Source organism: Protopterus annectens, chromosome 2.part2, assembly GCF_019279795.1.
Source record: "Protopterus annectens isolate FY-2018-M chromosome 2.part2, PAN1.0, whole genome shotgun sequence".
NCBI classification, from domain to species: domain Eukaryota; kingdom Metazoa; phylum Chordata; order Ceratodontiformes; family Protopteridae; genus Protopterus; species Protopterus annectens.
This window is the reverse complement of record NC_056730.1, coordinates 995,812,816-995,835,737: the sequence shown is the minus strand read 5'-3', so window position 1 is coordinate 995,835,737 and position 22,922 is coordinate 995,812,816.

Here is a 22,922-nt window from a genome sequence, read left to right as displayed (position 1 = left end):
CTGTTCAACCATCCTATCATACAGTCATACCCCAAAGTCTGATCAGAAATGCCATGGAACATGTGATGTCAGTATATATGAAACACATAAACACCTCCACACTGTACAGACAGTGAGATGCATGGGGACACTGCAGGGGTAGTTCACCATTGCCACCACACCTATTCAAATCATAGCTAGCTGCAGGCCACCACATGTGACCAGGAAGCCCATTCTGCCTATATTGACCTCATCAAGTGTATTATGATTTGGGTCTGTACCCTGATCATGGGTCACTTGAATGGCCCAGACATACATTGGGAGATGTACCCATGCCAGCACACAAATGGCCAGAGATCCATCAACAGTGTAATTACAAACACCTTGTTGCAGCTAGGGGTACCCCCACATGAGGTGAAGGTGTGTTGGAATTGATATTACACAACACAGGTTACCACTACAGCATCCCTACCATGTCATCCTCCATGGCAAAGCAACCATCATGCAGTCATGTTTGCAGTCATCATCTCCCACAATACCCATCTAGCTAGGGTCAGATATAGATACACTTCCCACGTTAAATACATCCTCCTGGGGGTGGTATACAGAGCTTTACAGCTCCAAACACATCTGTAGGGACTGGCACCAATATCAACACATACACAGCAGCTATATGTGCATTTGTATAGATGCATGGAGGCAGGTATACTCAACAAGACTACATCATCCTCTGCAAGGATATGTACACCTGCCTGGTGGACACCTGCAACACATAAGTGTAAAACAGAGATGACATACCACTGTCCAAGACAAAGAAGAAACAGGTGCCCATTTTGGAGCAATGTCTCCTTAGCTTGAACAAGTGAATGGGATCACTACTGTAAACCTGCACAGAAAATCCAGAGGCCACATTGTTAACATCCACTACAGACAGTCATATCCCATTCTACACATATGTCTGCAACATCACAGAAAGCACTTGCATCTGCTCACTTGTGGTGGTCTAGGACACCAGCTATATAACTAGCATACTTGATGCCTGACAGAGTCAGTGTGTGCTTCACCTCCTGTCATCTGGTCAGTACATCAGGATGTCCACAATACCTGCCCTTCTCCTATATGTAGGGAACAGATTATCACTGCAATATGAAAGTCATGATATACATCCACCATGGGATCCTATCACATTACAGGATGCATTCTACATGACCCCAAGCATAACCTTGCAATACCATAAGGCACTATAGTCAAAGGAGGCCTGACTACTACCTTTATCAAGCGGTTGACCCATAACTAGTGGCATAACCTGTTGTTCTATGTTTGCCCTCTGATATGTGTGATGTACAATTCTGAGGTGCAGGGCACAACCATTGGCCAATGGCTGACCAAGTCTGCAGATGACTGCATGCTGTGTGCTGTCACCGGATTCCCCTAGTGATGTGGACATCTGCCTATGAGGGTCTCATGCAGATACATGACTGGTGGCAGAAACATGGCCTCAGGTCACATACCAGGAAATGTAGTGTCAAACCTTTGAGGGAAGTGATGCCACCACATATTATCACAGTACTGACAACATTCTAGGCACACAGTCAGTTGTGAGGGATCTGTGCACACAGGTCATTGGCAACATGACATTTCACCACCATGTTGCTTCTGTTGTATGGTAAAACTTCTACATGACCCACCTCATGCATAAGGGTATGTCATCCAGGAACATGGGGTCCTAACACGCCTGCCCAGTAAGGCCCATTATTGTGTAAAATGCCTCATTTGTCATTCACCTCACACAGCACAGGCAGCAGCTGGGGACATCACCAGGACCTCAAACATCTACCATACACAGATAGGCTATGAGCCCAACCCTCTACCCAGTTTCATACATACTCCTCAGAGATGACCTCTGTCTGGAGTGAAGGTAATCATGGACCCACATTCTTGGGACTGCTGCACAAGTGCAGCTCAAACTCTACTCTATTAACATACACACACGCCCTCAATCTGGTGTGTGAAATCAGCTGGGCTTGTTGCTGGCTCAGGGCTTGTTGGTGGCTCAGATGTGTCACTCACACACTCACCCTACTGTGGAATGGTCACTCTGCCTACATCATGTAGGGTAGCTTTTTATACCTTTGCAGGTGTAACATGGATAACTGGATAGTTAACTGCACATACATCCTTGGGATACAACCTGTGTCCCCATAGGACTGGAGCATCAGATGCTGCCTTGCATACATATGGTCTAACATCTGGCCTAGGCATATGGAGACTCAGGGCCCATAGTGTAGTAACCTTGTATGGTCATAGGTGTAAAGATTAAGGCCTGCGTGCTGTGACAGACTGTGTTGTTAAGTGTCCACACCCATCAGTGCCATCAAATGTGGTGTGTCTCCTGTGGACAAAGTTACAGTACCATGTCATACAGCCATCATCCAACAAATAGGTGAGTGATACTACGAATGCATGTGGAAATTCCAGCAACATCTGTGCTACACAATAACTGAGAGCAGTGCGTATGTGGTGTAGGATTTCCTCCTCATAAGGGTTTGACATCTGCAGTACCCAGATGTCTGGGAATGTTTACATGTGCCTGATATATGTAGGCCCCCTGCCAGACAAATGTGGATGTCTGCAAACCAGATGGACAATATGTAATGGTTGTTCCCAGAGTGTGGGGAATGTCTCTGTGACATGCCAGACCCCCACGGAACACAGCAATGGTACATTAATATCTGGTACTGTATTCATTCCCTTACATTGTATGCTCAATATGTACACATTATTGTTGAGGTAGACCCTGTGTCCCCTGACTACTATTGCCTATAACGTGCTGTCCTGCTGCAGGAGGTCAACAGCTATGCTAGCCATAGCTGTCAGGCAATGAGATACAGGTGTGGTGTACGCAGTGACCTAGCCAGATTATGTCTGGAACAGTCAGAGCCACCTGGACAATCATTAAACTAACCCTGTATGACATTCACAGACTGAAAGGGGCTCACTGACAATACACGATGTGTTATTCCAGCTGTATCCACCAGTAGTTACTGTCACTATTGCACAACCGACAATCCAGTAACATTTGTACATGAGCTGACCATTGCTGAGGGGACTCAGGGACCAGAACTTTTATCTATGTCACTGCAGACAGAGCCAAAGGGGAAGACTGTAGGTGATGGACAGCAGACTAACAGTAACATGTCATTCCAAGATATGTTGTTGAGACCTACTGTTGAAATTCCTATTTTATAGTTTCATAGGTTCATAGAATGATACTAGGCTATTGGCCTGGAGACCCTTATATGCCTAGCCAAGAATTTTGGCCATGTTCCCTCAAAGTCAAGAGCTGTTTCCCCTGTCCAGCAGGGACACAGCTGCGATCCCAGCGGTATATTTTCTGTTTCCCATCCAGTCATCCAGGTTCCTCTTAAAGAAGGCTAGAGAGGTACACTGCTTGACATGGAGAGGTAGTCTATTCCACAGACAGGAGAGACTTTGGGACACAAATCTATCCTGCAAAAAAGTTCTATTAATGTCACAGACCAGGTTAAGGCCTTGCGTGCAGGTTGCATGAGTGGAGTTTGTCTTACGGATATGTAACAACTCTATCAAGGCTGGATCACCTCTGAGCAGTCTGTATGAGACTAAGTAGTGGAAAAGGGCTTGTAGGATAATGATGCATTTCTTGGCATTCAGTTTGAGGCCATGCTTCTGGCACCAGTCATTAATTTGGGTAAGGTACTCTTAGAGGATGTTCACATCACTAGTGGAATTTAAGACAGCACCTAGGTTGCAGTCATTTGCAAACTTAGTCAGCCACAGACCACTGGTTTTGGCTTGCACCTCAGAAAAGTATATCCCAAACAGTAGAAGCCCCAAGATGGATCCTTGGAGTACACTGCTCATTATGGGTCTACTACAAGACGTGGCTTCCCCTACTTTGACTGAGTGTTTTCTATCAGTGAGCAAGTTAGCTACCCATCTGGTAACATATGGGTTGATGCCTAGCTGGGAGAGTTTATCTATTATGCTGGAGTGGGGAATAGTGTCAAAGGCGTTGGCTAGGTCAAAGTAGGTTTATAGGTTCACAGATTAGCACTAGGCTAACTGCCCTTGTGGGCCATTTTAAGCATAACAAATTACCCCATGTGAGAATCAAACCCTGCACCTTGTGTTTGTAAGGTAAACACCTTGATCATTATGCCAACCTGCCACCAGTAAAACCCACTACAGATTGGGCCCAGGTGTCACACACTCACACCCACCTCCACACAGGATATGAGTTACACACGCACACACACACACACACACACACACACACACACACACACACACACACACACACACACACACACACACACACACACACACACCTGTCATGTCTGAAACCCTACCTAACCAGTTTATTACACTACAGCACTACGCAGTTATAGTACGTGCCACGGAGGTGGTGTGCACTGTCCTGCCCTTGTCTATGGCTTTGGTGACTGTTTCAAAGAAATCGAGCAAGTTTAACAGGCATGATCTCCCTTTGACAAAACCAGACTGTGTGGGGTCAAGCGTTTGGAGGTTGCCAATGTCCTTGTTTATAAGGTCCATGATCATGTGTTCCATGGCCTTGCAGATCAGGCTAGTTAGGCTGATGGGCCTATAACTGCCTGGGTCAGTGGATGCTCCACCTTTGTGTAGAGGGATGACAGTGGCTGTCCTCCATTCAGCTAGGATGAAGCCGGTGCTCAGGCTTTGGTTGAATAGGGTGTCTAATGGAGCTGAGAACTCATGCCTGAGTTCATGTAGGATACAGCCAGGGATGTTATCGGGTACCATGGAGACTGTATTCTTTGCCTTTGAGTGGGCTTTAAGGATCTGCTCCCTGGTGATGAGGGGAGGGGTGAAGGTGCTGGGGATGTCCTAGTTTACTGATGGAGGGCGGACAGGTGGGTAAAGTTTTCACTGAACCTGTCTGCCATCAAGTTGGCTATATCTATAGCATTTGTGTATGTGGTGTTATTGACCACCATTTCAGAGCAGATTTGGGTGCTGGCTTTGAGATTGCATACAATTGTGAAGAAGGCCTTGTGATTGTGCTTGGTGGATGTGGCCAATTTGGACTCAAAGTTATCCTTAGAGGATTTCACCAGTGACCTTATTTGCTTGTTTGGACAAAGGAGAGATTGCTTCCAACTTGGCACTTGCTCCTTCTTGGCCCTGGACAGCATTTTTTTCCTTCTATTATAGAGTTTGTTTATTGCTGCTCTCCACTGGACAGGTTTACTTTTCCTTGAGGAAGATGATTTGGTCCTGTCAGGTATTGCTGAGTCCATACAGCTATGTAGGTGTTCATATAGTTTTTTGGTGTAGGCTTGAACATAAGTGCTAGTTCCAACTGAAATGATGGTGGCTGTGAAGCTGCTTATACCTGCTCTGAGGATATTGTAGTCAGCTATGGGGGGGGGGGGGTTAGGGGAGATGCTGATTTCAAAAGTGATTGCTTTATGGTTGAAACTTACCAAGGAGGATGACACTGTAGGAGTGCTACAGTGACTACTCATGCTGGTTAGGACCAAGTCCAGGATATTTTCACCTCTCATAGGGGTGTCGACCAGTTGATCCAATGCACTGGCATTGATGAAGGCCAGGAATCGCTGGGCATTCATGTTTGGGCTAGAATAGATCTTCCACTCAATGTTTGGGTAGTTAGAGTCACACAAGATTAGGGTAGAGGTTTAAATCTTGATGGATTCAAGTAAGTCCAGATAGGTGGAGTGGGCATCTTGAGTCATGGTTGGGGGTCTGTAGCTAGCTATGATTTGAACAGGTGTTTTGTCAGCAGTTAGCTGCACTTGGAGTGTCTCCTGTGTGTCATACCATTTGACCAGCCTAGAGGTGTGTATGTATTTAATAAATATTGAAACTCTACCTCCTTTGGCTTTGTAGCCCTCCATTTGGGGTCTGAAAGTATGGTAGGATGAGTAACGTGATAAGGGTGGGGTGCTCTCCACAGCTTTGAACCAGGTTTCAGTGACTGCACAAATGTCAGCATCCTCCAGGGTGAGGAATGCTTGCAATGAGTGCAGTTTTATGTTAAGACTCCTAGTATTTAGCAGCATGACCTTTACATTTCATTTATAAGAATTTTTCATGTTGGTAATTTTGTGCTCATGACTTTGCCTAAAAAAGGCACTATGGGGTAGGCAAGACCCTTTGCCAGAAGCATAAAGCCCAGGAGAGACAGATGAAGGCCATCTATGGCAAAGCATCGTGGTCTGTCAATCATTTCCTGCCATGCTGTCAGGTACTGGAGCCCCTTGGAATGACACCAGAAACTAAGCCAATTGTTAAAGTCATTAATTTGTGGTATTGTTCTGGGTGATGGTAGGTTGCTGCTTAAGGCTAGGGACATACCTGCCAGGGAAACATATTCAGTGAGCTCAATCATGTCTCTCTTCATATAGTCCAGAGAGGTACGTCTCAAGTCATTGACACCAACATGGACTATGACAGAGTCATTACAGTACCTGTTGTTAATACACTTGAGTGCATGCATGATATGGTGAATTTTAGCACCTGACAAGCAACTTACTGTGACTTTCTCCTTGTCTAGCCTGGTGAGAGGCAGATCTGTGTGTCTCACGATAGAGTCTCCTATGACTCGTATATTGGGTTTGTGGCTGGGCCTTAGAAGCTGTTAGACACAGACATCTGCACTGTGTGTGATGCTTGGTGCTGTGGGTTGTTATGTTTGTGTGTGTGTGTGTTTGCTCCTGAGATCTCTTTTGTTTAGGTATGTTTTTGTTGAGAACCCCCACATATGTAGGAGTGTGGTATACAGATGTGGATGGTGTTAGATGTCTGGTGTTCATAGTGTTTGTGCAGACAACCTTCTCAGTGCCAGATGTACTCGCTTGTGACTGAGACAGAAAGGATTCTAGGTTCTTAATGTGATTGCATCTCTCACATATTGTGTTCTTAAGTGGTAGTAGTAGAGGGTTGTCTGTGTTCATAAGGCAGTTGCTACACTGTCTCAGGATGCCCATATCATACAGACTAGCAGCAGAAACCATTGGAAATTTTCCATCCAGGGTTATCAGAATCTGTGGAAGAGAGGTCAAGGATAGTAGAGTTGGAGTGGGTACTATCTGAGGAGAGTACTTATAGGTGTGAGTAGTGCTGGATAAAATCAATACAGTAGCTGCAAGCGAGGGCCTCACTCACACAGGAGTGCTGGTAAGGGAACACATGCAACTGAGATTCTTGCAAAGGGTTAAAACAGCACAGCAGTGGTGCACATGACTGCATCCCCCAATCTGCATTCCATTATGTAGTTCATTCTATGACATACCTGGTATAGTGCTGTACTCCTTTGTGAGCAGAAATCCAGTGGTAGTTTGCCTTGGAAATCACAGTCTGTCTTCATGAAGAAAGTCACAGACCTCTTTAACATAGGGACCAACTTGTCTTTTGTAGGTAATGCTCATAAACAGGTGATTGTCTGTGCACGAATCCATGACTCACACTTGCTAATAGCATCCAGAACAAGCTGGGTTGCATTTTAATTAGCCAATGGCATGGCAACACAGTGCTATAATTAAGGCCTTCATGTAGGCATTGGCCCTTTTCCTGGCCTGTGAGGAGAACATTATCGAGGTGTTCATAGGTTCATAGGTTCATAGGTTCATACCAGGCTATCTGCCCTAGGGAATTTATAAGCTTAGCCAGAGTATGTTTGGCTTTCGCCACCCATTTTAAATTAATTTTGCTATGCCCTTTTTCGAGGTTAGTATACTGTGCCTCTGTCTAACAGTGACACAGAAGTGATACCCGGGGTAAACCTACGATCTCCCATCCACTCATCAAGATTCCTCTTGAAGAGAGTCAATGAGGGACCCTGCCTAACCTTGATTGGGATTTTATTCCAGAGTGAAGGGAGCCTCTGGGTTATGAATCTGTCCCTCCAGCATGTCCTATTTATTTCAGTGCTGAGGTTCAAGTCTCTCGAGCGGGTAGCTCGATGGGATTTTGATTTTTTGAGGTGCAGAATGTCCCTTAATTCCGGGTTGGATATGGCTTTATACGTCAGGCACAGATCGCCTCTGAGCAGGTGCAGGAGCTACAGCATCACAGAGGGTAGATAGAAATACTGTTCACTGTTTGGACTGATGTGGTATATCCACAGTTTTGCATGCTATGTTTGGCCATTGTTAACAGAATTCTGATTCTGTGGCAGTTTACTGTTTAACATATGTGTGTTGGGGTCAGTAAAGAGACAGGTAGATGTGAGTGTCATACATCATTTTTACATGAATTTGCATGCTGCTTCAGTTGATGCTAGTCTATCAGCTGTGTATGTTTGCAGGGCGAGACTGTGCCACATGTCCCTGTCACCTGAACATTCCCCCCAACCCTTTATGTATGGGTGTTGTGTGGATGCCCTGTACTAGGTGTTTTGGAGGTATGGTAGGTCTGTAGCATGTAATGAACATACAACTGCATGTGTCACAGGCTACAGCTGCTGCATTCTGGCCAGGAGTCATACTGGGGATTGTGAATACATTGGCGGACAGCAAGCTGTACAGGTCAGTGAGGGAACAGTGTCGGCTCTTATGTTACAGCATAACCAGGGTGAAGGTACCCGTAACAGTCCAGGTGAGACATGTGCCTCTGGTACATATGTTAAGTAATAGTGCTATACCAGAGAGTGGCAGGTAACATTTAGGACCTATATTCATATTTGCGACATGTGTCCTACCCTTTAGGCCTTTGGCATGCTACTGTGGATGGCAGTGACTGTGGTAGCAGCAACCAGTTCTTCTGGACATTGCAAGGATCAGTTATTTCTATGTTGTATTGACAAGCATGTAGATGTCATGCAATGGACTGGACTGTGGGCCAGGACTGTGTGTGTCCAGATGTCAGACATGCTAGGAATGTAACAAATAGAGCTACTGAGTCATTATTATGCGAGGTGTAGTTGCAAGACATATATGGATCAACAAACAGGCTGTGGCCTGCTTCTCTTCTTGGGACTGGTGCTAACATTTTGCTTCTAGTGAGAGAAGAAGCAAAGGAGTATTGTATCCCAGCAGCATGAAGCTGTGCTGAGACCAGCATTAGTAGTAGCCAGGCAGTAGCCATTTATGTGACTCCCCTCTTTTCATCATTCTTGACAAGCTAATTCTTTATTTTTTAGTAAATACTGCTTGATTTCTTTCTAACTTCAGAATATCTGCCTAAATGCGTCATCCTTAAATTTTCAGGGTCTAAGTATTAGTTTCCCCTCAAGTGTTTGGCAGTGCTCTGTACAGACTCAGACAGCTTGAGTGACATTTTTCCTGTAAAAGGAATATATAAAGAAAACAGCTCCACTACTTAGTAATAATGACCACCCCTCCTGATATGTCTAAAGGTCAGTTCCCTGTGTTTTCTCCTATTAAACAGGTGAAATTGGGCATCCTGAGGCAGTGTAGCAACTGCCTCATGAAAACAGACAGTCCTCTCCTCTTACCTCCCAATACTCAGATTTGTGAGAGATGCACTTATATATCCAAATTGGAACACTCGCAAGTCAAGACCAGAATAGCTGGTCAAGAGGAGAATGTCAACGTCTGCACCACACCATATGGAACACATAGTCCTCCAGAAAACCCGCCATCACAGCTCTCACATAAAAACACAAACCATACATCCATCTTTAGAGGCTCTAAATAGAAATCTACCCAAACAGCATAGACCTCTAAGGCAAAAATGCACTAAACTACCACAACACAGCACAAACCACAAGACGCATAGCACACCTACACAGTGTGCCCCTCAACCTAAGACCCTAAGGCAAAACACCTTGCCCAATACACTAATCAAAGGTGACTCAATAGTGAGGCACACTGATTTCCCACTCACTTGGTTGAATAAGGAGAAGATAACAGTCAGCTGTCTATCAGGTGCCAGAATCTGACACATAACACATGCCCTCAGGTCACTGCACAAGTACAAGTATGATTCTGTCACTGTCCATATGGGAATCACCTGAGATGCACTTCCCTGGATTACATGAAAAGAGACATGTAGGAGCTCTCAGATTATGTGACTCAGGCAGGTATGACCCTAGCCCTGAGCAACATCCTACGATCACCCAGAATGATTCTGCAGTACAAGCAGAAAATGATGGACTTCAATAATTGAACATGTTTCTGGTGTCATTCTAAGGGGATCCAGTATCCATTTGCTTGGGATGAAATGATTGACAGACCTTGATGCTTTGCCAGAGATGGCCTGCATCTGTCACCCCTGGGTTTCTGGATACTGACTAAGGCTCTTGCCACCCATATATTGCCTTTTTTAGGTGATCTTCCAAAGACCAAATTACCACAATAACAGCTATACATAAATGTAATCTGAGGGTCATGCTGCTCAATGCTAGAAGTCCAAATCTCAAAATGCACTTGCTCAAAGCAGTCCTCAAAATAGAGAACATCAACATTTGTGCTGTAATGGAGACCTGGTTTAAAGGAGCAGAAAGCACCCCTGCTCTACCAGGCTATAACTCACTCCACACCTTTCAGCTCCAGAACATGGACCAAAGCTCCAAAGGTGGTGGTGTCTCCATTTTAATAAAAGATATGGAAACCTCCAGACTAGTAGCCCAGCATAATGCATCTGCAACACTTCAGGTGCAGCTAACACTGGGTAAGACAGCGATTCAAGTCATAGCCTGCTATAGGTTGTGAACCATGTCCCAAGACTCTCACTCCATGTTCCAAAGCACCCTGGAAACTATTTGGGTCCAACCCAACACTCTCATACTAGATGACTTCAACTACCCTCCATCAACTGCGAAAACTATTCGTGCACCAATACACTGGCCCAACTCTTCCTGGAATTCAACAATTCCAATGCACTGGACCAGCTCATTCTTACCCCCACTAGAGGAAGCAACGTTCTTGACCTGGTTATTACTATGGGCAACTGTTGCTCTACAGCAATAGTCAATTCCAACCTGGTTAGACCCAACCACAAACTAATCACCATGGAAATCTACATCTCACCCACACCCACCGCAAAGGTAACCACCATGAAAAACTTCTCCAAAGCTGACTTTGGGCTTCAAAAATCAGAGGTGGTTGACTTCATGTCACTGATATCAATGGAAAATAGATGCATGACTGCCAAATCATACACCAATGCACTGTATGAACATGCACATAAATGCATGGAATGAGCCATACCCAACAGAACCAAGATGCTCTCCTCCAAAAAAAGGAAGCCAATCTGGTGGCCCCCTGCCATTAATAAACTCTACAACAGAAGGAAGAAACTGTTACAGAAAAAGGTGAAGTCCCAAGACTGGAAAACCTCCCTTATTAGCCTCAACAAAAATTTGAGATCCCTCATCAAAACCTCTAAAGCCAGTTATGAAAGTAGAGTTGTGGCAGACACTAAAAACAACCACAAAGCCTTCTATACTTATATCAAGAATCTCCACGGCAATACCCAGGTTTGCTTTTAGTTACTGCACAATGGTACCTCCTATACTGAGCCAACAGATATTGCCAACATACTTGCCAACAGATTCAGTGCCAACTTTACCCCTCTCTTCCTCCTTAAAGGTCCAATCACAATACTGGAGGAATGCCAGGCACCCTTACTGCAGCACAGGTTAAAGCTGCATTGTTCAAGGCCAAGAATGTAGCCTCCACAAGACCCAACAATATCTCTGGATGTCTTCTACATGAACTACAAAGTAAACTGTCACCACATCTATGTGCCCTGTTTAATCACAGACTCACTTCAGGCTTTGCACCTACTGAATGGTGCACTGCTACAGTCATCCCTCTCCATAAAGGTGGAGTGACTACAGACCCTGGGAATTATCACCCCATTAGCCTGATGATTCTGATATGTAAGGCTATGGTGTACAACATCATGGACATAATTAACAAGGATAAAGGGAATCTCCAAACTCTAGAAACCACATAATTTGGTTTTGTGAAAGGTAGATCATGCCTGCTCAACCTGGTTGACTTTTTTGAGTCAGTCACCAGAGCTGTGGATGAGGGCAAGACAGTTCATACAGTCTACCTTGAACTGGCCAAGGCCCCTGATACCATTCCCCACTCAGGGATTATTGATAAACTCACCAAACTAGGCATCAACCCCTATATCACTAGGTGGGTTGCAAATTGGCTCACAGATAGAACCCACAGTGTGAAAGTGGTGGACTCCAAGTCAGACTGCCGACCAATAATGAGTGGAGTCCCACAGGGATTGGTCCTGGGTCCTCTCCTGTTTGGCATCTACTTCTCAGAAGTCCAGGCCAACACAGAGGGGCTCTGACTGACCAAGTTTGCATATAACTGCAAGCTGGGAGCCATTAACTCCCCAACTGATGCAGACAACCTACAGAAAGGCCTCACTTCGACCAATGACTGGTGTCAAAACCATGGCTTTAAGCTTAATGCCAAAAAAATGCATTGTCATCTCCTTTCGGAAAAGCTCAGTTCTCACTAATTACCAAATCAATGGGAGCCCACTGAACATTGAAGGCTTTATAAGAGACCTGTGGACACAGGTTGACAGCAACCTCTCCTTTGACCACCACATTACCAGTGTGGTCAGAAAGTTCTTCTATGTGGCACATCTCATTACCAAGGGTTTTACATCCAGGAAGAAAGAGGTCATCATCTCTCTGTACTCTTCTCTCATTGAGCCAATCATCAAATATAATGCCCCATTTGGCATGTACCTCACTAGACACATGTAAAATCTGAAAAGGCCACAGAAGTACCTCATGAAGAGGATCCAAGGCCTTAAACACATGTCCTACATGGACAGACTCAAAAAACTCCAGCTATTCTCTCTCTCATATCATCTACTAAGAGCCGATCACTGCTTGACTTACAAAGCCATGTCTGACCCAGCTCTGTTAGAAATGCTACATCTAAAGAACTCCCAATCCCTAGGGACCGCATGCTCCAGAGACCTCAACCCCATTACCACAATCAACAGAACATGCTGCAGGGACATGTTCATAACCCAGAGACTGTCCATGCTCTGGAAAAGACTTCCCATACATGTCAAGCAAAGCACCTCACTGGCCCTCTTCAAGAGAAATCTTGATGAGTGGATGAGAAATAGAAAGTTCACCCTGAGGATCACTCCAGTGGCTCTGCTTGATAAAGGTACTGGGAACTAACATTGGGCGGCACAATGCCAGGACACTTCTATGGGCTAGGCTTGTAAGGGCTCCAGGGCCATTAGCTTAGTCACAACTATGAACACTTATGAACACCTATGCATGCATCCAGTGTGTTACACAGGATTGGCATGAACATGTGTGTTCAGATGGATATTATGTGTGACACTGACCTGTCTGTTATGCTTTTGTAACCTCAATCTGCACTGACTTGCCAATGCTTTAGCACACAGAATAGGTTTTATGACAACCATGCCATAAGTAGGTAGCACAACTGTGGACATTCTGCAAAAGTATGTGCAGTTGTCAGCTCTACCTGATATCATAGGCCTCCTATACATCCATCAACATGTATTTGGCTGTGTACTGGCTTGGTGTCTGCATAACAGGCCCAAATATGCTGTCATTTATCCCATTATATGGAAAAGGAGTGTGCCACTGGCAATCAGGATATGTTTGTAAAAACAACAGGTGTTCCCCATGGTGGAGTTGGCCTAGTGGGCATAATGCACTATGCTGTAGTTGATGTGGTCCTGGATTCAATACTTGGCAGCCGTGAATACTTTTGCTGATGTGGCATCACTGTAACCTTTGATATATTTATAAAAACATCAGCTCTCCCACAAATCTGAGTTGGTCTACTGGACTAATGCATTCTGCTGTACTTCAGAGGGGTCCTGATTTCAATACATGGCAGAGGTGACTATTTTGCTGATGTGACATCACTGTAATGCATTATATCTTTATAGAAACACCAGTTATTTTGTAGAGATGAGTTGGTCTATTGGGCTAATACACTATGCTTTAGTTTAGAGGGTCCTGGGTTCAAGATTTGGCAGTGCTGGTTATTTTTTTTTTGATGTGCATAACAGTGTCAGTATCAGATAATGTGATTAAAGGAGTTTTAAGTAGGTTTTCACCCCCCCCCCCCACGATGCCAAACAGCGCTTAGGTCTGCTTAAACTCACGTTATTTCCAAAAAAAAGAAAAGAAAAAAGGGGTGATAGGAAAGTGGTGAAATGGGGCAAGCTGGGGGATAAACAATATGAAAGGCAGGTAGGGATATGTAGGACAGGTGTAGGAAAGGACCATATCTCTCCATTTCTTCTAAAGCAACAGCTGTGCATATTGTGGACAATTTTGAATTTGGAGCCTCAGATCCCACAAGGAAGGGTGTGGGTGACATAACTTTGTTGACTGATTGCTGGAATGATTGATTGAAGGCAATGTATGTGGGGGTGATATGGAGAGCTATGTATGGGGAGATTTTTTTTTGCAGGACAGATGTCCTTTTTTTAAGGAGAGAGTGGAATGTTGGGGGAGGGTTGTAGGTACATTTGGGGAGGTAAGTTGAGTAGGAGATGTTCCATTTGCAGACAGACAAGACAGAGGACAGGGCTGGTGTATTACATATGAGGGGGTAAACACCTCAGATGGGGAGGGTGTTTGGGAATCGGAGGGCCAAGTGCCCCAGATGGAAACAGTGGGACTGATCTCCCCACCCATGGGCAGTCACCACTGTCCCTTCATGACCCCGAAGGTGGCTGTGCTAGAAACTTGGCACTGGGCCGGCCTACTCCTTCAGGTGGGCCAGTCTGCTCTTGATCTGGTGCAGTCAGTTATCCATATTGAGCTGGATAACCCTGTGCACCATCCTTGGGAACTGATTTTGGGTGACAACATCCTCTCTGCTCCCAAACCCATGGGGGTACGCCCCATCCCCTGAGACAGTTCCAACCAATGGTGGTGCAGGACCAATGGAGGCGGCAGCACCAGGTTGGGTCCCAAACGTGCTGGGACCCGGTGTCATGGCCAGATGAGATGGAATAGGCAGATCCACTGGAACTGGCCTACCTAAGTGTGCTATGGTGTTGATGTTTGTCATAGTGTATTGATTATTCATGAGCAGAACATTTCATTGTTACTTATAACAGCATGCATGGGTGTTCCAATCAATCCAGAACAATAGAATTACATAGTATACAGAACTCAAGCATAAATAAAATAACAGTCATTATTATAACATCATGCCAGTAGCAGTTACGGTAACAGGCCGACATCATTGGTATTTCAGCAAGGTATGTTAGTATGCAAACATTATAATATATAACCAATAATACAACACAAGGCCAAACATTAGGTTTTGAGAACAACATGTGTGAAAATTGAATCATACCCGTAGTATAAAAATAATAATGTGTGATGCAGATAAGGGGTGAGGGAGAGAAAGACATTTCATTACCAAATGGCTACATTTTTTACAACAGTACTGCTCAATACTCTACAGGTCTGCCCTTACTTTATGTGTACACATGCCCTATAGCTTCTGTAGCATGTACATACCTCTCAAGTATCCAGATGGGATGGTATTGGCCAAGCTGTAACACTACAGGTACATAACTACAGGGGGCTATTACATGTCAGGGGAAAATATATGACTACCAAGATGTACTCTGCACTGATGTCGTGTGAGTGTGCTACTGGTATACTACAACTGGGTTTATATGTGTCCAAGGGTTTTGGCAGCAGTGATTACTATCCGTGACAGTGTAACAGTTGAGAAACATGTATCATGCACAGTACACGGAGTTTACACTTATCCTGCCTTCAATGGCAGGCATGGAATTAGACTATCAGCAGACATTCAGAGAAGCACCAGACATACAGCCGTACCAACAATAGACCATTTAATTTGTCTTATTAACTTGGAATAATACTGTACTTCATGTCATTTAATTTAATGGAGTGTTATCACCTTGCTGAGAAATGCTGTTACACACAACTACATATGGACACAGGCATTAGTGTACCCTTCATACAACTACCACAGACATGTATTTACCTGTAAGTCCTGTGGGCAGAAAAATCTGTTAACAAAACATACCTGTTTCTGTAAATAGTCAGTACTACTTGACACATGCACAAAGGTATGGATCTCTCCATACCCAATAGAACCAAGACACTCTCCTCCAAAAAAAGGAAGCCAATCTGGTGGTGCCCTGCCATAAACAAACTCTACAACAGAAGGAGGAAACTGATGCAGAATAATGTGAAGTCCCAAGTCTGGAAAAACTCCCTTATCAGCCTCAACAAAAAGTTGCGATCCTTCATCAACTCCTCTAACTCTAGCTATGTAAACAGAATTGCAGCAGGTAGTAAAGACAACCACAAGGCCTTCTATAGTTATATAAAGATTTTCCATGGCAATACCCAGATTTGCTCTAAGCTACTGCACAATGGTACTTCCTATACCGAGTCAACAGATATTGCCAATATACTGGCCGACAGATTCAGTGCCAACTTTACCCCTCTCCCCCTAAAGGACCAATCACAATACCAGTAGATTGCCAGGCACCCAGTATTAATGCTGCACAGGTTAAAACAGCACTGTCTAATGCCAAGAATACAGCTTCCATGGGACCTGACAATATCCCTGGCTGTGTTCTACATGAACTACAGAGTGAACTGGCACATCATCTGTGTGCTCTGTTCAATCACAGCCTCACCTCAGGCCTTGTACCTACTGAATGGTACACTGCTACAGTCATCCTTCTCCACAAAGGAGGAGTGACTACAGACCCTGAGAACTATAGCCCCATTAGCCTGACGAGTCCAATATGCAAAGCTATGGAACACATCATCATGGACCTAATAAACAAGGATATAGGGAATATCCAAACTCTGGATCCCACACAGTTTGGTTTTGTGAAGGGTAGATCATCCCTGCTCAACTTGGTCGACTTCTTTGAGTCAGTCACCAGAGCTGTGGATAAAGGCAATGTGGTTCATACAGCCTACCTTGATCTGGCCAAGGTGTTTGATACCATTCCCCATTCAGGAATCATAGAAAAACTTAGTAAGCTAGGCATCGACCCCTATATCACTAGGTGAGTTGCAAACTGGCTCACAGATAGAACCCACAGTGTTAAAGTAGCAGACACCAAGTCAGACTGCTGACCTGTCATGAGTGGAGTCCCACAGGGTTTGGTCCTGGGTCCTCTCCTGTTTGTTATATACTTCTCTGACATCCAGGCCAACACAAAGGGTCTCTGGCTGAAAAAGTTTGCAGACAATTGCAAGTTGGGAGCTATTATTAACTACCCAAGTGATGTTAATGTCCTACTGAAAGGCCTCACTGAGACCAATGACTGGTGTCAGAACCATGGCCTTAAGCTCAAAGTCAAAAAGTGTGTTGTCATCCCTTTTGGGAAAAACCCTGTTCCCAAGAATTGCCACATTAATGGTAGTCCACTGAACACAGAAGGTGTTATAAGAGATCTGGGAACACAGGTTGACAGCAGCCTCTCTTTTGACCAACACATTGCCACTGTGGTCAGAAAGTCCTGCTGTGTGGATACATCTCATTACTAAGGGTTTTGCATCCAGGAAGAAAGTGGTCATTGTCTCCCTCTACTCTTCCCTCATAAGGCCAATCATGGAGTACAATGCTCCATTTGGCATGTACCTCACTAGACACCTGCAACAACTAGAGAGGCTGCATAAGTACCTCACAAAGAGGATCCTAGGCCTTAAACACTTGTCCTATATGGACAGACTAAAAAAACTCCAAACTATTCTGTCTCATACCGCCTACTTAGAGGCAATCTCTGCTTGACTTACAAAAACCATGTCTGACCCAGCTCTGTTAGAAATACTACATCTAAAGAAATCCCAATCCCTCCACACCACATGTTCTGGTGACCTCAACCTCATTACCACAATCAACAGAACATGCTGGAGGGACAGGTTCATAACCCAGAGACTGCCCTTGCTATGGAATAGACTTCCCATACATGTCAAACAGAGCACCTCACTGGCCCTCTTCAAGGGAAACCTTGATGAGTGGATGGGAAATAGAAAATCCACCCCGGGGATCACTCCAGTGGCTCTACTCGACAGAGGCACTGGGAACTAAGTTCAGGTGGCACGATTTCAGGGTAATCCTATGGGCTAGGTTTGTAAAGGCTCCAGGGCCATTAGCCTAGTACACACCTATGAAGCTATAAATATATTTTAGTACCTGTCCCTGGAGTCAAACCCCAGTCTGTGTGTAGCAAAATCAACAACATATATATTGCTTATCACACTGAGGTACTCAGTGCTGTACATTGATTGAGTGATATCTACCTAAAGCTCACCTGGTGACAAACTGTGACATGATAATATAGGTAGAGTATCACACAAGATTGCAGTGGCAGTTGAACATACATGCATGAGATTCACGCATGACAGAGATATTAGGTGAACTGTGTATTAATACTTGGACTGCAGTGTACAGAACCCCTCATGGATGGGAATATATGTGATCTATACAGACCATATTGGGGTGCTGGGTTACCTACCTGAACCATATACATTTGCAGATCATATATTTGTGGTCTACAGCTATTACACTTTCATACTTGCCTGCATCTGCATACTTATGTTCAGGGATGCATATAGGTGAAATACAAAGGTTAACACAAGACAATCCTGGGAGAAACTCAATATAAGACCTTAGACAGTGCTAGTCTATGTTCAGATCTTAGTGCAGAACAAATATATTGCATTATATCTTGTAGTACAGTTCCACATCTATACTTTAGCATGACAACAGTTATTTACTGGACAACCATCATTCATTTCATGGTGTTATACTCACGTTTACATCAGAAAACCTGTAATATTTGATTTATTGAACAACAGCACAGAATACACACAACAATTGGCAGAACACAGATTTATTGAGGGTGACATGACACAGTGATTGGTATACAACTATAGTCTTTATTGTTCTACACTTTAAATAATGCAGGCATTGGAAGACATCTGTTATCACACAATCTATGCAGTACTACCTTTATTCACAATTGTCACTGCAGTTGTACTGTATTTTCTGTAGATTAGAAATACAGTTAATTTATTACCTTCACGTTTTCAATGTCAGTGTATTTTATTACCAGCACATGCATTATTAATACAGTATATACATGTTATTCCCAAACATTATTAATGCTGTATTAACTTTCTTTATGTAACAGTAGCATGTTTAATGTTTTCATCTATATTGAACTGTACCTGGAAATACGCACTTACATCAGTCCAGGTCTATGTACACATTCATTGCAGTTTACTTAAAACAGACTATACCTACTGGCAGTTTCTACTGTACTCTTTCTTAATTAGATTACTATATACTGTAAGATATAGCTGTACTCACCACACTCTTGGTGCATCCTGGCCAGATGCCTTGCATGGACCTCCAGGTTGCAAGCCCTCTTGTCTGCAGCTGTGGGGGGAAACACACAATTATGCATTCATGTCTATCAGGTATTCATACTAGAATTTGATAAATCAATGGTTCTTATACTTATACATTTATGGGGATTTGTAGTCCTAAGCATCTTGGATCCATTGGGCCAAGTGTCCCACTTCCTTCGCTTCAGGTCATCATAATGATGACACACCTGCTCACCAGTTTGGATGATTCCAGTTGCAGTGGTGAGGTCATATGCCAGATGGTCCCAGACCTCTGACTTGTATTCAGAGCCTTGGTACTGGCCCCTGCAGCAGTCGATCACCGTGGCCTTTGACAAGGAGGCCAAACATGACCCTGGACTCCAAAATGACCCAGTGCTGCATCCAAAAGTGTGCACCCTCTCCAACTCCAGCCATAGCTTCTGCAGTGATTAAACTCCAACAAGTTATAGCTGTATTCCTGCCTGTTTAGCTTAAATAAGGCTGTTTTCCCACCATTTCCTGCCATTGGACCATTTTTAAAAATGCGAAGATCTGCTTAGTACTGCGCAAACCTGCTAAGCTTAGTTGAGTAGTGATTAAACAGGCAATGCTTAGCAATGTTTAGCAATGCACAAACCTGCTTAGCTGAGCTGAGGACTGCTTAAACCGGGATTGGTTAGCACTGCCCAAACCAGCTAAGAAGAGCTGCACATTGCTATGTAGTGCTAAAACAGGTCCTGTTTAAGCATTGCTTGGCTTCACTTAGCAGTGTTTATTGAAGGGCAAACCAGTGTTTCAAATAATAACTAGAGAATATATTGACATTAATTGCTCATTAATGATACTTTATTATTATGTGTATGTATATTACTTTAGATGACCTAGTCCTATGCATTTTAATTATGTTATCTTGGAGTATGACTGTAATGTATTGGACACTTGTGTGTAACTGAAGCTTTTCTCCATGTGTCTCCACTGTAAATGGGCTTCTGGACTAGCTAGACTAAGCGGTTAACAAATATCAATAACTACGTCAATTAAAGAAATGTATATAGTAATACTATCAGATGTAAAAGCTGAATGGCTTTTATGGGTATTCAAACCATATACCTACTGCACGCAAGACCACGACTCTAACCATTCAGCTAACATTGATGTAAGGATTTCAGCTATATATTTCTATATAGCCTTTAGTTAAGTTTAAGCACTGTTGAGCACCATGCAGACACACTCAGCTATGTTTAACCTTGACCGTTTTCATTAAAATTAAAAGCAACCAGTTTCTATTTTTAGATGTTTAGCATGTGTTCACTGCTAAGTGCTGCATTGTGCTCAAGAAAAAAAAGAATAAAAAAAGGGGAAAATTACATTTTTATTTATATTTCAGTGCCAGCCAGCACTTTGACAGTGCAGGGGTGTGTTACTCATCTTTGGACACAGTAACACACCCCCTGCAAAACAAAGAAACACTTGGGAAGGGAAACTGTTAGATTTCAGTGCCATCTGGCACTTTGACAGTACAGGGTGTATGTTACGGACACTGTAACACACCCTCTAAAAAAAAAAAAAAAACTGGCCAAGTAAATTTTCTATGGACCTTGACAGTGCAGGGGGTGTGTTACAGTGCTCAGAGATGTGTAACACACCCTCTGCACTGATTCTGTAGCCATGTACACAGCTCTCCCTTAGTAGTGCATCTTCATTAATATGCAAGGCATGCTGCCGAGGGGGAGCTGCAGACACGGCCACGGCACATTTCGTGTAGGGCTTGCACTATTCCTACACAGAGTTTATTAAATCAGGGGCTTGACATAACATTACCCAACTTACCAGAATATGTTCATCATGTTACTAACAGTTTAATAACCAATCACCTATGAGTATTCAGAATTTAGAATTGGTGTTTCTATCTTTCAATGCTTCCAATTGGTTGGTGTACTTTAGATGTTATGATGTGGTTCAAAATGTGTGTATTTGTAAACAGAAGAGGATACTGCATGTTTCTGGTTGGCAGAGCGAGATACATGGTACAGAAGGACTTTATGAGTTAGGATCAGTCATTAAGTAATGCATATTTGTGTAAATGTGTCAGAAGCATTGAAGATAGTTGATAATTGTCATGTTTATTTTATATTTACTTTTTAGGTGTTTGAGATAAATATGATGCACAGTGAGAGATTTGGTGACTTTCCTGCACAAAGCACTGCATCGTGCCCAAGATTGGTATTGGGAAATTTATCCTTTTCCTCACTGCAGTGCAATCTCAGAGTTAGAATATATAATTTGCAGTGGTATGCACCCCTGTAAAAAAGCATGAATTAAAGCGATGTGCACTACTGAACTGCATACATTCATAGTGCTGGGAACCAGGCAGGTAAGTGTCAGCAGGTAATCTTTCAGAAATGTCGAAGTCGTTGGTTCAATCATTTCAAACTGATGTATTTTTGACAAGTCTAACTAATTAGTATTCAGAAATTCAGAATTATTTTTTTTTGGTGTTTGTGTACAGAATGTGTTTTGACGTTCAAGGTTTTGATAGTAAACCAAATATACACGTATATATATATATATATATATATATATATATATATATATATGTAAAATATATATAAAATATGTATATATGTATATACTTATGTTGCTGTATCCTCATCATTGATGTATGCTGCATGATCACAGTCATTGTTGCTCTGCATATTTGATCATAAGTTATCTGGAACTTAGTCATGTTACAGCAATAGCATGCACAAGTAATGCAGTATTGTTATTGTATAGCCCCTGTTTTGGAGTATGTATTTGCTGATACATTCCCATACATATGATGGGCCATGATGATGTGGTTGTGTTTTTTTGATGGGTAATGTTCCATGTTATTTACATGTATTATGATATTATACCTGTATAATGACAACTTCTATTATGCATATCTCCTGCATCCCATGCATTTGCCTGTGTGTTCCTCTTTGTTGATGTTCCTTGCTGGCAGTCTTCCTGCACTATTTCCTCTCACTGTTTTGTAAATGTTCTTACTGGTTTATCTTAAGCTTATGTTATGTATGATGTTCAATGTGGCCAACTAATGTGTTATTTTCATTAGTTGTGACTTGTGCTGCTGTTGTGAGGTAGCATGTGAACATCACTGATTACTCTGTGCACTTATATATCTGTGCATTGTCATGAATCAAAGATGTGTATCAGATGCTGCCATGTTGCCTCAGCTAGGACATAAGGCCACATCCTCTGTCATCCACTCCTATTTCTTCTTCCCCCTAAGTCCTCCTGATCATCCTCCAACAGCTGTGATATGTCATCTTTAGACATCTAGAGTTCTTGTGGTAGTCCATTCATGCCTACAACTGGCAAGCTGCCATATTTTGCTGTTAACATGTTGTGTAGCATGGCACATGCAGTAATAATCTGTGCTGCCTTTTCTGATGTGTATTGCAGTGCACTCTGGATGTGTCCAGACTTTTGAATCTAGATTTCAGCATGACAAACACACTCAATCATGTTGACTGTCTCAGTCTTTGATCTGTTG